General features: G+C 42.6%; 1 long non-coding RNA gene across 1 annotated transcript; it reads right to left on the bottom strand.

The window, feature by feature from the left end:
- Nucleotides 1-3,684: 3,684 nt before the first annotated feature.
- Nucleotides 3,685-8,770, bottom strand: LOC147999385 (uncharacterized). The gene is made up of 2 exons (XR_015643591.1): nt 7,132-8,770; nt 3,685-5,593 (listed from the first exon to the last, which is right to left on the bottom strand). It is a non-coding gene; the product is annotated as an uncharacterized LOC147999385 (long non-coding RNA).
- Nucleotides 8,771-11,310: the final 2,540 nt, after the last annotated feature.

Below are 11,310 nucleotides of genomic sequence, written 5' to 3' on the forward strand. Positions count from 1 at the left end.
CCCAGTCTCAATCGCACATTCTTTGGCGAATTCTGTTCGTTCCAAGCCGGCAAAGCTTGTAGGAAGATGACTCTGAAGATAAACACAGCGCTAGTGTTTCACAATATGAACTGATGTTACATGGCGAATAAGCTCAGTTTTAAGTTGTTGTAGACGGTAAAAAGCATACTTTTCTACACAGATCATACATGCATTTCCCAGTCTGAATCGCACATTCTTTGGCGAATTCTGTTCTTTCCAAGCTGGCAAAGCTTGTAGGAAGATGAATTTGAAGATAAACACACCGCTAGTGTTTCTTTAGGTGAATTGCAGTTACACGGCGAATAAGCTTAGTTTTAAGTTGTTCTAGACGTTAAAAAGCATACTTTTCTATATAGATCAAATGTGGGTTTCCAAGTCTGAATCGCACATTCTTTGGCGAATTCTGTTCGTTCTAACCTAGCAAAGCTTGTAGTAAGATGAATTTGAAGATAAACACACCGGGAGTGCTTCATAAAGTGATTTGCAGTTACCTGGCTTAGTTTTAAGTTGTTCTAGACGGTAAAAAGCTTACATTTGTATATAGATCAAACGTGCGTTTCCCAGTCTCAATCGCACATTCTTTGGCGAATTCTGTTCGTTCCAAGCCGGCAAAGCTTGTAGGAAGATGACTCTGAGGATAAACACAGCGCTAGTGTTTCACAATGTGAACTGCTGTTACATGGCGAATAAGCTCAGTTTTAAGTTGTTGTAGACGGTAAAAAGCGTACTTTTCTACACAGATCATACATGAATTTCCCAGTCTGAATCGTACATTCTTTTGCGAATAATGTTTTTTCCAAGCTGGCAAAACTTGTAGGAAGATGACTTTGAAGATAAACACACTGCAAGTGTTTCACAATGTTAATTGGTGTTACATGGCGAATAAGCTTTGTTTTAAGTTGTTGTAGACGGTAAAAAGCATACTTTTCTACACAGATCATACCTGCATTTCCCAGTCTGAATCGCACATTCTTTGGCGAATTCTGTTCGTTCTAACCTAGCAAAGCTTGTAGTAAGATGAATTTGAAGATATACACACCGAGAGTGCTTCATAAAGTGAATTGCAGTTACCTGGCTTTGTTTTAAGTTGTTCTAGACGGTAAAAAGCTTACATTTGTATATAGATGGAACGTGCGTTTCCCAGTCTTATTCGCACATTCTTTGGCGAATTCTGTTCGTTCCAAGCTGGCAAAGCTTGTAGGAAGATGAATTTGAAGATAAACACACCAGTAGTGTTTCATAAGGTGAAGTGCAGTTACACGGCGAATAAGCTTAGTTTTAAGTTGTTTAGACGTTAAAAAGCATACTTTTCTATATAGATCAAATGTGGGTTTCCCAGTGTGAATCGCACATTCTTTGGCCTATTCTGTTCGTTCCAAGCTGACAAAGCTTGTAGGAAGATGACTTTGAAGATAAACACAGCGCTAGTGTTTCACAATGTTAATTGGTGTTACATGGCGAATAAGCTCAGTTTTAAGTTGTTGTAAACGGTAAAAAGCATACTTTTCTACACAGATCATACATGCATTTCCCAGTCTGAATCGCACATTCTTTGGCGAATTCTGTTCGTTCCAACCTGGCAAAGCTTGTAGGAAGATGAATTTGAAGATAAACACAACTCTAGTGTTTCATAAGGTGAATTGCATTTACACGGCGAATAAGCTCAGTTTTAAGTTGTTCTAGACGTTAAAAAGCATACTTTTCCATATAGATCAAATGTGGGTTTCCCAGTCTGAATCGCACATTCTTTGGCGAATTTTGTTCGTTCAAAGCTGGCAAAGCTTGTAGGAAGATGACTTTGAAGATAAACACAGCGCTAGTGTTTCACAATGTGAACTGCTGTTACATGGCGAATAAGCTTAGTTTTAAGTTGTTGTAGACGGTAAAAAGCCTACTTTTCCACCCAGATCATACGTGCATTTCCCAGTCTGAATCGCACATTCATTGGCGAATTCTGTTCGTTCCAACTTGGCAAAGCTTGTAGGAAGATGAATTTGAAGATAAACACACCGCTAGTGTTTCATAAAGTGAATTGCAGTTATATGGCGAATAAGCTGAGTTTTAAGTGTTTCTAGAATTTTGTTCGTTCTAAGCTGGCAAACCTTGTAGGAAGATGACTTTGAAAATAAACTCACAGCTGCTGTTTCACAAAGTGAATTCCTATTACTTGAGGATAAGCTCAGTTTTTTTAAGTGGTTCTCCACAGTAAAAAGCATACTATTCTCCATAGACAAAACCTGCGTTTCCCAGTCTGAATCGCACATTCTTTGGCGAATTCTGTTCATTCCAAGCTGGCAAAGCTTGTAGGAAGATGACTCTGAAGATAAACACAGCTCTAGTGTTTCACAATGTGAACTGCTGTTACATGGCGAATATGCTTAGTTTTAAGTTGTTCTAGACGGTTAAAAGCATACTTTTTTACACAGATCATACGTGCATTTCCCAGTCTGAATCGCACATTCTTTGGCGAATTCTGTTTTTTCCAAGCTGGCAAAGCTTGTAGGAAGATGAATTTGAAGATAAACTCACCGCTAGTGTTTCATAAGGTGAATTGCAGTTACACGGCGAATAAGCTCAGTTTTAAGTGGTTCTAGACGTTAAAAAGCATACTTTTCTATATAGATCAAATGTGGGTTTCCCAGTCTGAATCGCACATTCTTGGCGAATTCTGTTCGTTCCAAGCTGGCAAAGATTGTAGGAAGATGACTTTGAAGATAAACACAGCGCTAGTGTTTCACAATGTTAATTGTTGTTTCATGGCGAATAAGCTTAGTTTTAAGTTGTTGTAGACGGTAAAAAGCATACTTTTCTACACAGATCATACCTGCATTTCCCAGTCTGAATCGCACATTCTTTGGCGAATTCTGTTCGTTCTAACCTAGCAAAGCTTGTAGTAAGATGAATTTGAAGATAAACACACCGAGAATGCTTCATAAAGTGAATTGCAGTTACCTGGCTTAGTTTTAAGTTGTTCTAGACGGTAAAAAGCTTACATTTGTATATAGATGGAACATGCGTTTCCCAGTCTCAATCGCACATTCTTTGGCGAATTCTGTTCGTTCCAAGCCGGCAAAGCTTGTAGGTTGATGACTCTGAAGATAAAGACAGCGCTAGTGTTTCACAATGTGAACTGCAGTTACATGGCGAATAAGCTCAGTTTTAAGTTGTTGTAGACGGTAAAAAGCATACTTTTCTACACAGATCATACGTGCATTTCCCAGTCTGAATCGCACATTCTTTGGCGAATTCTGTTCGTTCCATGCCGGCAAAGCTTGTAGGAAGATGACTTTGAAGATAAACACACCGCTAGTGTTTCACTATGTGAATTGCTCTTACATGGCGAATAAGCTTAGTTTTAAGTTGTTCTAAGCGGTAAAAGGCATACTTTTCTACACAGATCTTACGTGCATTTCCCAGTCTGAATCGCACATTCTTTGGCGAATTCTGTTCTTTCCAAGCTGGCAAAGCTTGTAGGAAGATGAATTTGAAGATAAACTCACCGCTAGTGTTTCATAAGGTGAATTGCAGTTACACGGCGAATAAACTCAGTTTTAAGTGGTTCTAGACGTTAAAAAGCATACTTTTCTATTGTAAGACTCTCAGAGAGAATCTTCCCTCAGGAGGGAGATCCTCAAGCCCAATGACCAGTCCGAGTCCACAGGCTGCAATCAGCAAGAGGATTTTTATTGATCAGGATACACAGGTATCTGTGGGCGTCCCAGTCAATTCGGAAGACTGGCGCACCTAGCAGAGCCAGGGTGGGCTTTTTATAGTATTTTGGGGAGCAGAAGCAGGCTTACAGAAGCAGATGCATGGTTACAGGGATGTGATTGGTGGAGTAAATGAGGCATACGTGTATGTTACTTATTTTGGCTATAATCATAACAATGAGTTAGCAAAAAGTACATGGTGGTCAGGGCTTCCGGGGGGTCAGGGACTTTTTCTTTTTCCTGCCAGGTGGCCCATGGAGCAGTGCCCACAATTTAGTCTGGTTTCTGCATTTTGTTTTCTTTTCTGGTCTGTTTCGTCTAAATGATGGGTCAGCTTGTCCCACATATCTAAAAACTTACTTTTTACTTCTATAGTTGAGGGCCTTGGGCTTGTACAATTCCCTTTCTGGGAGGGGGTCTTTCATTCCCCCATTTTCTTTTTGTCCTTGAGTGGAATCTTCCACTCAACTTGGTTAAGGTACCTCTGTTTTTTGTTGTTTCACCATCTGATACTGTTGTCTCAGCACAAAAGTTTGAATGACTGAAAGTCTGTATCTCTTATTATTCCTGTTTGATCTGCATAGAAACAACATTCTTCTTTTAGTGTAGCACACAGACTCTTTCTTTAAGGAATATCAGGTCTAATCTTTTCCTATTTTGAAGGACTACCTCTGAGAGGGAGGTTAGGTGTTCTTGGAGGTCAGCTAAAAAGTCTTTTTTACTCTTTTTATATCTGAGTCAATGGCAGTTCTGAATTCTCTATAAGCCTTGCATTGTAGGGCAACAGCAGATGTCCTTGTGCTGCCCTTGTAGCACCTAGATAGCCTTAAATAATTCTCAACTCTCTTTTGTGTCTTATTAAGTCTTTAGCATCAGGATTCTAATCTGGACACTATCTGAACCTATACACCAAGGTCTTTTAGAACTTCTAAACTTATATAGGTTGTGATCCCTGAGGCACAGTCCCAAGAAGTGTTAGGAGTACTAACATATGTAATGTTACATCATTTGTAATAAAAATCAAGCCTATCCTTACACCTATTCCGAGGGAACCCAGGGCAAACAGGCAAACATGAAATTCTTGTTTCTAAAACACACTCCTCAAGTAAGCATTATAGCAACCTCCCAGTCACTTAAGTCTAGGGAGCTTTTTGAAGATCTGAGTGTCCCTCTAGGTCCCAGCTCTCAGCCCCAACAACTAGTACACTGCTGGTGAGGGCTGAGAATTGACGGCTGTCAGGGTGGTCAGCAGCACCAGGTACGGTCCTTTCCAGCGAGGCTCGAGTGTCTGGGCTCCGTGTCGTTGTATGTAGCTGCAGTCTCTAACCTGGAACTGATGGGATGTCTCAGGGGTCTCCGGGGCATAGGCTGCTGTCAGCTGTGAGCAGATTTCTTTCTGTATCACCTGTAGGTCTTTTAGCCTGGCATATAAATCATTATTACTATGACATGTTGGTTCAGTAACATCATCTAATATAGTCAGGGGAGCTGAGGCCCCATATAAGATCTCAAAGGGGGTAAGGCTGAATCTGGAAGGGGTATTTCTTGCTCTGAAGAGAGCAAGAGGGAAGGAGTGTCACCCAGTCTGTGCCAGTCTCCATGGTTAATTTGGTCAGGGTCTCTTTTAGAGTCTTACTTATTTATTCTACCTGTCCTGAACTTTGAGGTCTGTAAATATAACGTAATTTTCAATTGACCTCTAAATACTTGGCCACACCCTGGCTTACCTTGGCAATGAAAGTAGGGCTGTTGTCTGACCAGATTACCTTGGGCATTCTAAATCGGGGGAAGATTTCTTCCAGTATCTTCTTGATGACTATTGAGGCCGTCTCTTGCTTGGTGGGGAAAGCTTCTACCTATTCCTGAAAAGATATCTGTAAACACTAGGAGACATTTATAACCATATTTTCCTGGTTTTATCTCTGTGAAGTCCACTTCTCAGTAGTATCTAGGCCGTTCCCCACGGAGCCTCCTACCACAGTCAACTTTCCTGAAAACAGTTACCTTTTGGCATGGTATACATCAGTGCACTATCTGTTCCACGAGATACTTGAGACCTGTGACATAATATTTAGTTTTTGAAAATGTCTGGATGAGTTTGCTTACCCCTAAGTGAGTCTATTGATGCATTTGTTTTATCATGGCCTCTGCCTATTTTTGTAGCAGGATCTTCTTTCTCGTTGAGGTGTACCAGAGTCTCTTCCTCGGCCTGGCTGGGTCATGGAGGGCCCTTAACATAGCCAGAATCTCTTTTTTTTCTTGCCCTCAGATGTCAGCAGGCTCCTCTGCTGATGGGCTGTAGCAAAGGCATACGTGCTGTCCACATAGATGTTAAGTCTCTTTCTCAGCCCAAGGGCTTTGGTGAGGGGAGCGAGCTCTACTCTCTGAGTAGTGGTGCCTTCTGGTAGGGCCTGAGCCCATATGACTCTGTTTCCATCTACCACTGCTGCCCCAGCCCATCTTTTTCCTTCTGTAAGAAGCTGCTCCCATCTATGAACCAGATGGCATCTACCCCCTCTGTTGGCTGATCAGTCCGATCTTTATGCCACTCCTGTGCTTTAGTGAGCACCTGCTGACAGTCATGAAGGGGGGTGTCTAGGTCAGGTCCGGGAGCAGGGTTGCAGGGTTTAGACTCGTAGGGGCAGTCTGGAATCACAAGGAACAAGTGGGATACCCGGCCCACGCCAAGGTCCACTGTTCTTCGGGTAGTCCATGAGTATCATTTGTTGTCGGTAGTCCCCTGTACTCAAGGTCTTTTGCTGGACACTAGCCCATTTGGGCGTAGGAGCACAGAGTGTTGGGCCCCCGTATTCACAAAACAACTGGGCAGGCTTCCCTTCTATCTTTGCGGATAGCCAGCACTCTAGGACCAAGAGACTTGCCTTCCGGGCTGCTGGAGAGGCCCCTCTTGTTCTTCCTGGGGCAGTCCCTGACCCAGTGTCCTTTTTCCTTGCGATAGGCACACTGATCTTTAGCTAGGAATTCTCTTCTGTTGCCAGGTACTGTCTTCCTAGGTTCCCTAACTACTGTGGCCAGTATATATTCCTCTCCTGTCTTTTATCTCTCTTTAGCTCTCTAGCTTCTTTTTCCTTTTGTCTCTTTTCTTCCTTAGCTTCCTGCTCTTTTTACCTTCTTTCCTCTTTCTCTTCCTCAGTCTCTCTCTCATATCTTCTGCATCTTCCTCTACAGCTATTAGATGCTGTCCACTTATGTAACTACACTTCAACTTTACTTTCTCTGCAACTTACACTAACTCTCAGCAACTAAGCTTAACCCTTTAAATTTCTGTAACTTTCTCTCTTTATATCTTTTCCTTATCTTAGCCAGATTGGTGGGGCATTTTCCAGCCCCTCGGAGACCCACCTTTGGAGCCTGGTGGCAGACCTGGAGCACTCCCTACCTTCAGGGGTATTCAAGTCAACAGTCAGGAGTGAGGGTCTTCCATCCATGTCTGGAACATTCTTTCTGGCCTCCAGTAGGATTCCGTCTTTCCTCAGTGGTAAAGAAGACCTGTAACAGTTACTAACAAGCATCTCAAATGGGATGGTGAGAAAACAAGAGAATCTTGAGAATAGAGGTCCACTGAAGAGGACAAATAGCATTTAGTCACACAGCTAAACCAGGAGGACTTTTTGGGACAAAAAGGCTGTTGTAAAAATAAGCACAAGCTTTGTGTCTGTGAAACAGAACGGCAAGCAGAGGGAGCTGATCTGTTACCGACCATCTCTCTGGACTTAAGAACTAATAACAAAAGGATGGAGAGATGGTTAGGACCTGGGTGCTAGATACCAAGTGGCTGACAAAAGAATTGTAACCAGTTCTCCTGGGACTTTCAGGAGCTCAGTAGCAGCCCTTTACCAAACTGTCTCAGTGGGCTAAAGGCCCATGGAAAAGAAAACATTAATCCTGACCTTGGCCACAGCCAAAGCCTGAATTCTAAATTTTGACTGGCAAAACAAAGTTCTTCACAGTTTGTTGTAGATTCCCTCCGAAACTATCTCAGGGGCTTCTCTGTCCCCCAACCTGGGGCATTTTGACCACAGGGGCAGGAACTGGCTGCTGTGGGGATAGGATCAAAGGCACTCTCCATGTCAATGATGACTAACAGGGAAGGTTATTTAATGTTGGAGATCAACTCCTCTCTTGGAATAGGGCCAGCAGATAAGGCAGGCTCCCTTAAAGAACTTCTCTTAATGAACACTCTCCTTCTGTGAGCAAGTGTTGAAGGTCTGGTCACTGAAGGCAGCAACTGGAATTATTATTTTTTTTCTCAGGGCCAAAAGTCTCATAAAACAACCACTAACTTTATATTATCTTTTTGTTGTCAAAGCGTCAACCCCAGCCGGCCTCATCACCTTGAAACTCCTCTTACGCTGACTTGGCCTGAGCTGCGCCACTGCCCACGCGCAGCCTGCAGCTTGCTAGCAGGCCTGCATGCTTGTCACCCTCAGCCCCTATATTTTCCTACTCTGTGCTGTCCCTTCCTTAGAAGCTGTGCATGTTTAAGCAACAGGGAGAATTTTTCTTCAGGATCTAAGGTAAAGCTTTCAGGCTCTTGTTAATACCTGCTTTAGACAGGGTCACTCACTAACCTGGAGTTCTTCATACACAACTGTTAACAGCAGCTAGAATGGACAAGGGGAGCAAAGGGAGGGGCATCTCTCCTTGGGGAGGAGGCTAAGAGAGAAAGATAAAACTCCCTAGCAGAAAACAATTTTTCTCAAGCAAATTATTTCCAAGTTAAGCACCAAGAGGACCAAGTAAAACTCCTTGACAAACAAAGCAAACAGTTTCATGATTTCAAACACAGTCGTCAGTCCAAGATTTTAAACACAGTCATCTGTCCAAAGTCCAAAAACGAAACAAAAGCCAAAAAGACACTCGACAATACCACAGAAAACAAACCAGACAAACAAAACCAAGACAAAGCATCCTATAACCAATTTCCACAGATGTTCAAAGAAAATTAGGACACAAAGAAGACAAACAATTTCAACAGTCAGACAGACAGACGCACCGCGCGGCTTCGGTGTCAAACTGAAACCAAAAATTCAGACAGAGGCGACAAGGGTCTGGATCCTTCAGCGGATCCGGCTCTCTCCTCTCTCCTCCAACCCAAAACCACGTATCCTTCCGATACAGGCTGAGCCCCAAAAAACCGGGCTCCAAACACCCTTGGAACGTCTTCCAGGGCTGTGGGGGAGAAATCCGAGCTCGTCAGCTCCTTCTCTGGCCTGCCCAAATACAAACGGTCTAGACCCGAGCCAAGTAACTAAGCATTTACAGAACAAGTCACAAAGCAAGACAAGACAGGACAAGACAAACACTGGCCAGCTTACCTCCCGGTGGGTGGTCGGTGGTCTCTAGGCAGAGGATCTCCGATCCCGGACGAGCCCCCATATGTAAGACTCTCAGAGAGAATCTTCCCTCAGGAGGGAGATCCTCAAGCCCAATGACCAGTCCGAGTCCACAGGCTGCAATCAGCAAGAGGATTTTTATTGATCAGGATACACAGGTATCTGTGGGCATCCCAGTCAATTCGGAAGACTGGCGCACCTAGCAGAGCCAGGGTGGGCTTTTTATAGTATTTTGGGGAGAGGAAGCAGGCTTACAGAAGCAGATACATGGTTACAGGGATGTGATTGGTGGAGTAAATGAGGCATACGTGTATGTTACCTATTTTGGCTATAATCATAACAATGAGTTAGCAAAAAGTACATGGTGGTCAGGGCTTCCGGGGGGTCAGGGACTTTTTCTTTTTCCTGCCAGGTGGCCCATGGAGCAGTGCCCATAATTTAGTCTGGTTTCTGCATTTTGTTTTCTTTTCTGGTCTGTTTCGTCTAAATGATGGGTCAGCTTGTCCCACATATCTAAAAACTTACTTTTTACTTCTATAGTTGAGGGCCTTGGGCTTGTACAATTCCCTTTCTGGGAGGGGGTCTTTCACTATATAGATCAAATGTGGGTTTCCCAGTCTGAATCGCACATTCTTTGGCGAATTCTGTTCGTTCCAAGCTGGCAAAGCTTGTAGGAAGATGACTTTGAAGATAAACACAGCGCAAGTGTTTCACAATGTTAATTGGTGTTACATGGCGAATAAGCTTTGTTTTAAGTTGTTGTAGACGGTAAAAAGCATACTTTTCTACACAGATCATACCTGCATTTCCCAGTCTGAATCGCACATTCTTTGGCGAATTCTGTTCGTTCTAACCTAGCAAAGCTTGTAGTAAGATGAATTTGAAGATAAACACACCGAGAGTGCTTCATAAAGTGAATTGCAGTTACCTGGCTTAGTTTTAAGTTGTTCTAGACGGTAAAAAGCTTACATTTGTATATAGATGGAACGTGCGTTTCCCAGTCTCATTCGCACATTCTTTGGAGAATTCTGTTCGTTCCAAGCTGGCAAAGCTTGTAGGAAGATGACTCTGAAGATAAAGACAGCGCTAGTGTTTCACAATGTGAACTGCTGTTACATGGCGAATAAGCTCAGTTTTAAGTTGTTGTAGACGGTAAAAAACATACTTTTCTACACAGATCATACATGCATTTCCACGTCTGAATCGCACATTCATTGGCGAATTCGGTTCGTTCCAACCTGGCAAAGCTTGTAGGAAGATGAATTTGAAGATAAACACACCGCTAGTGTTTCATAAAGTGAATTGCATTTACATGGCGAATAAGCTGAGTTTTAAGTGCTTCTAGAATTTTGTTCGTTCTAAGCTGGCAAACCTTGTCGGAAGATGACTTAGAAAATAAACTTACAGCTGCTGTTTCACAAAGTGAATTCCTATTACTTGAGGATAAGCTTAGTTTATTAAAGTGGTTCTCCACTGTAAAAAGCATACTATTCTCCATAGACAAAACCTGCGTTTCCCAGTCTGAATCGCACAGTCTTTGGCGAATTCGGTTCGTTCCAAGATGGCGAAGCTTGTAGGAAGATGACTTTGAGATAAACACACAGCTGGTGTTTCACAAAGTGAATTGATGTTACTTGACGAATAATCTTAGTTTTTTTAAGTGGTTCTCCACGGTAAAGAGCATACGTTTCTCCATAGACAAAACCTGCGTATCGCAGTTTGAATCGCACATTCTTTGGCGAATTCTGTTGGTTCCATGCCGGCAAAGCTTGTAGGAAGATGACTTTGAAGATAAACACAGCGCTAAGGTTTCACTATGTGAATTGCTCTTACATGGCGAATAAGCTTAGTTTTAAGTTGTTCTAGACAGTAAAAAGCATACTTTTCTACACAGATCTTACGTGCATTTCCCAGTCTGAATCGCATATTCTTTGGCGAATTCTGTTCTTTCCAAGCTGGCAAAGCTTGTAGGAAGATGAATTTGAAGATAAACACACCACTAGTGTTTCATAAGGTGAAGTGCAGTTACACGGCGAACAAGCGTAGTTTTAAGTTGTTCTAGACGTTAAAAAGCATGCTTTTCTATATACATCAAATGTGGGTTTCCCAGTCTGAATCGCACATTCTTTGACGAATTCTGTTCGTTCCAAGCTGGCAAAGCTTGTAGGAAGATGACTTTGAAGATAAACACAGCGCTAGTGTTTCACAATGTTAATTGGTGT

The sequence above is a fragment of the Rattus norvegicus genome, chromosome 19 (genome assembly GCF_021556685.1).
Source record: "Rattus norvegicus strain SHRSP/BbbUtx chromosome 19, alternate assembly SHRSP_T2T, whole genome shotgun sequence".
Classification (NCBI taxonomy): Eukaryota; Metazoa; Chordata; class Mammalia; order Rodentia; family Muridae; genus Rattus; species Rattus norvegicus.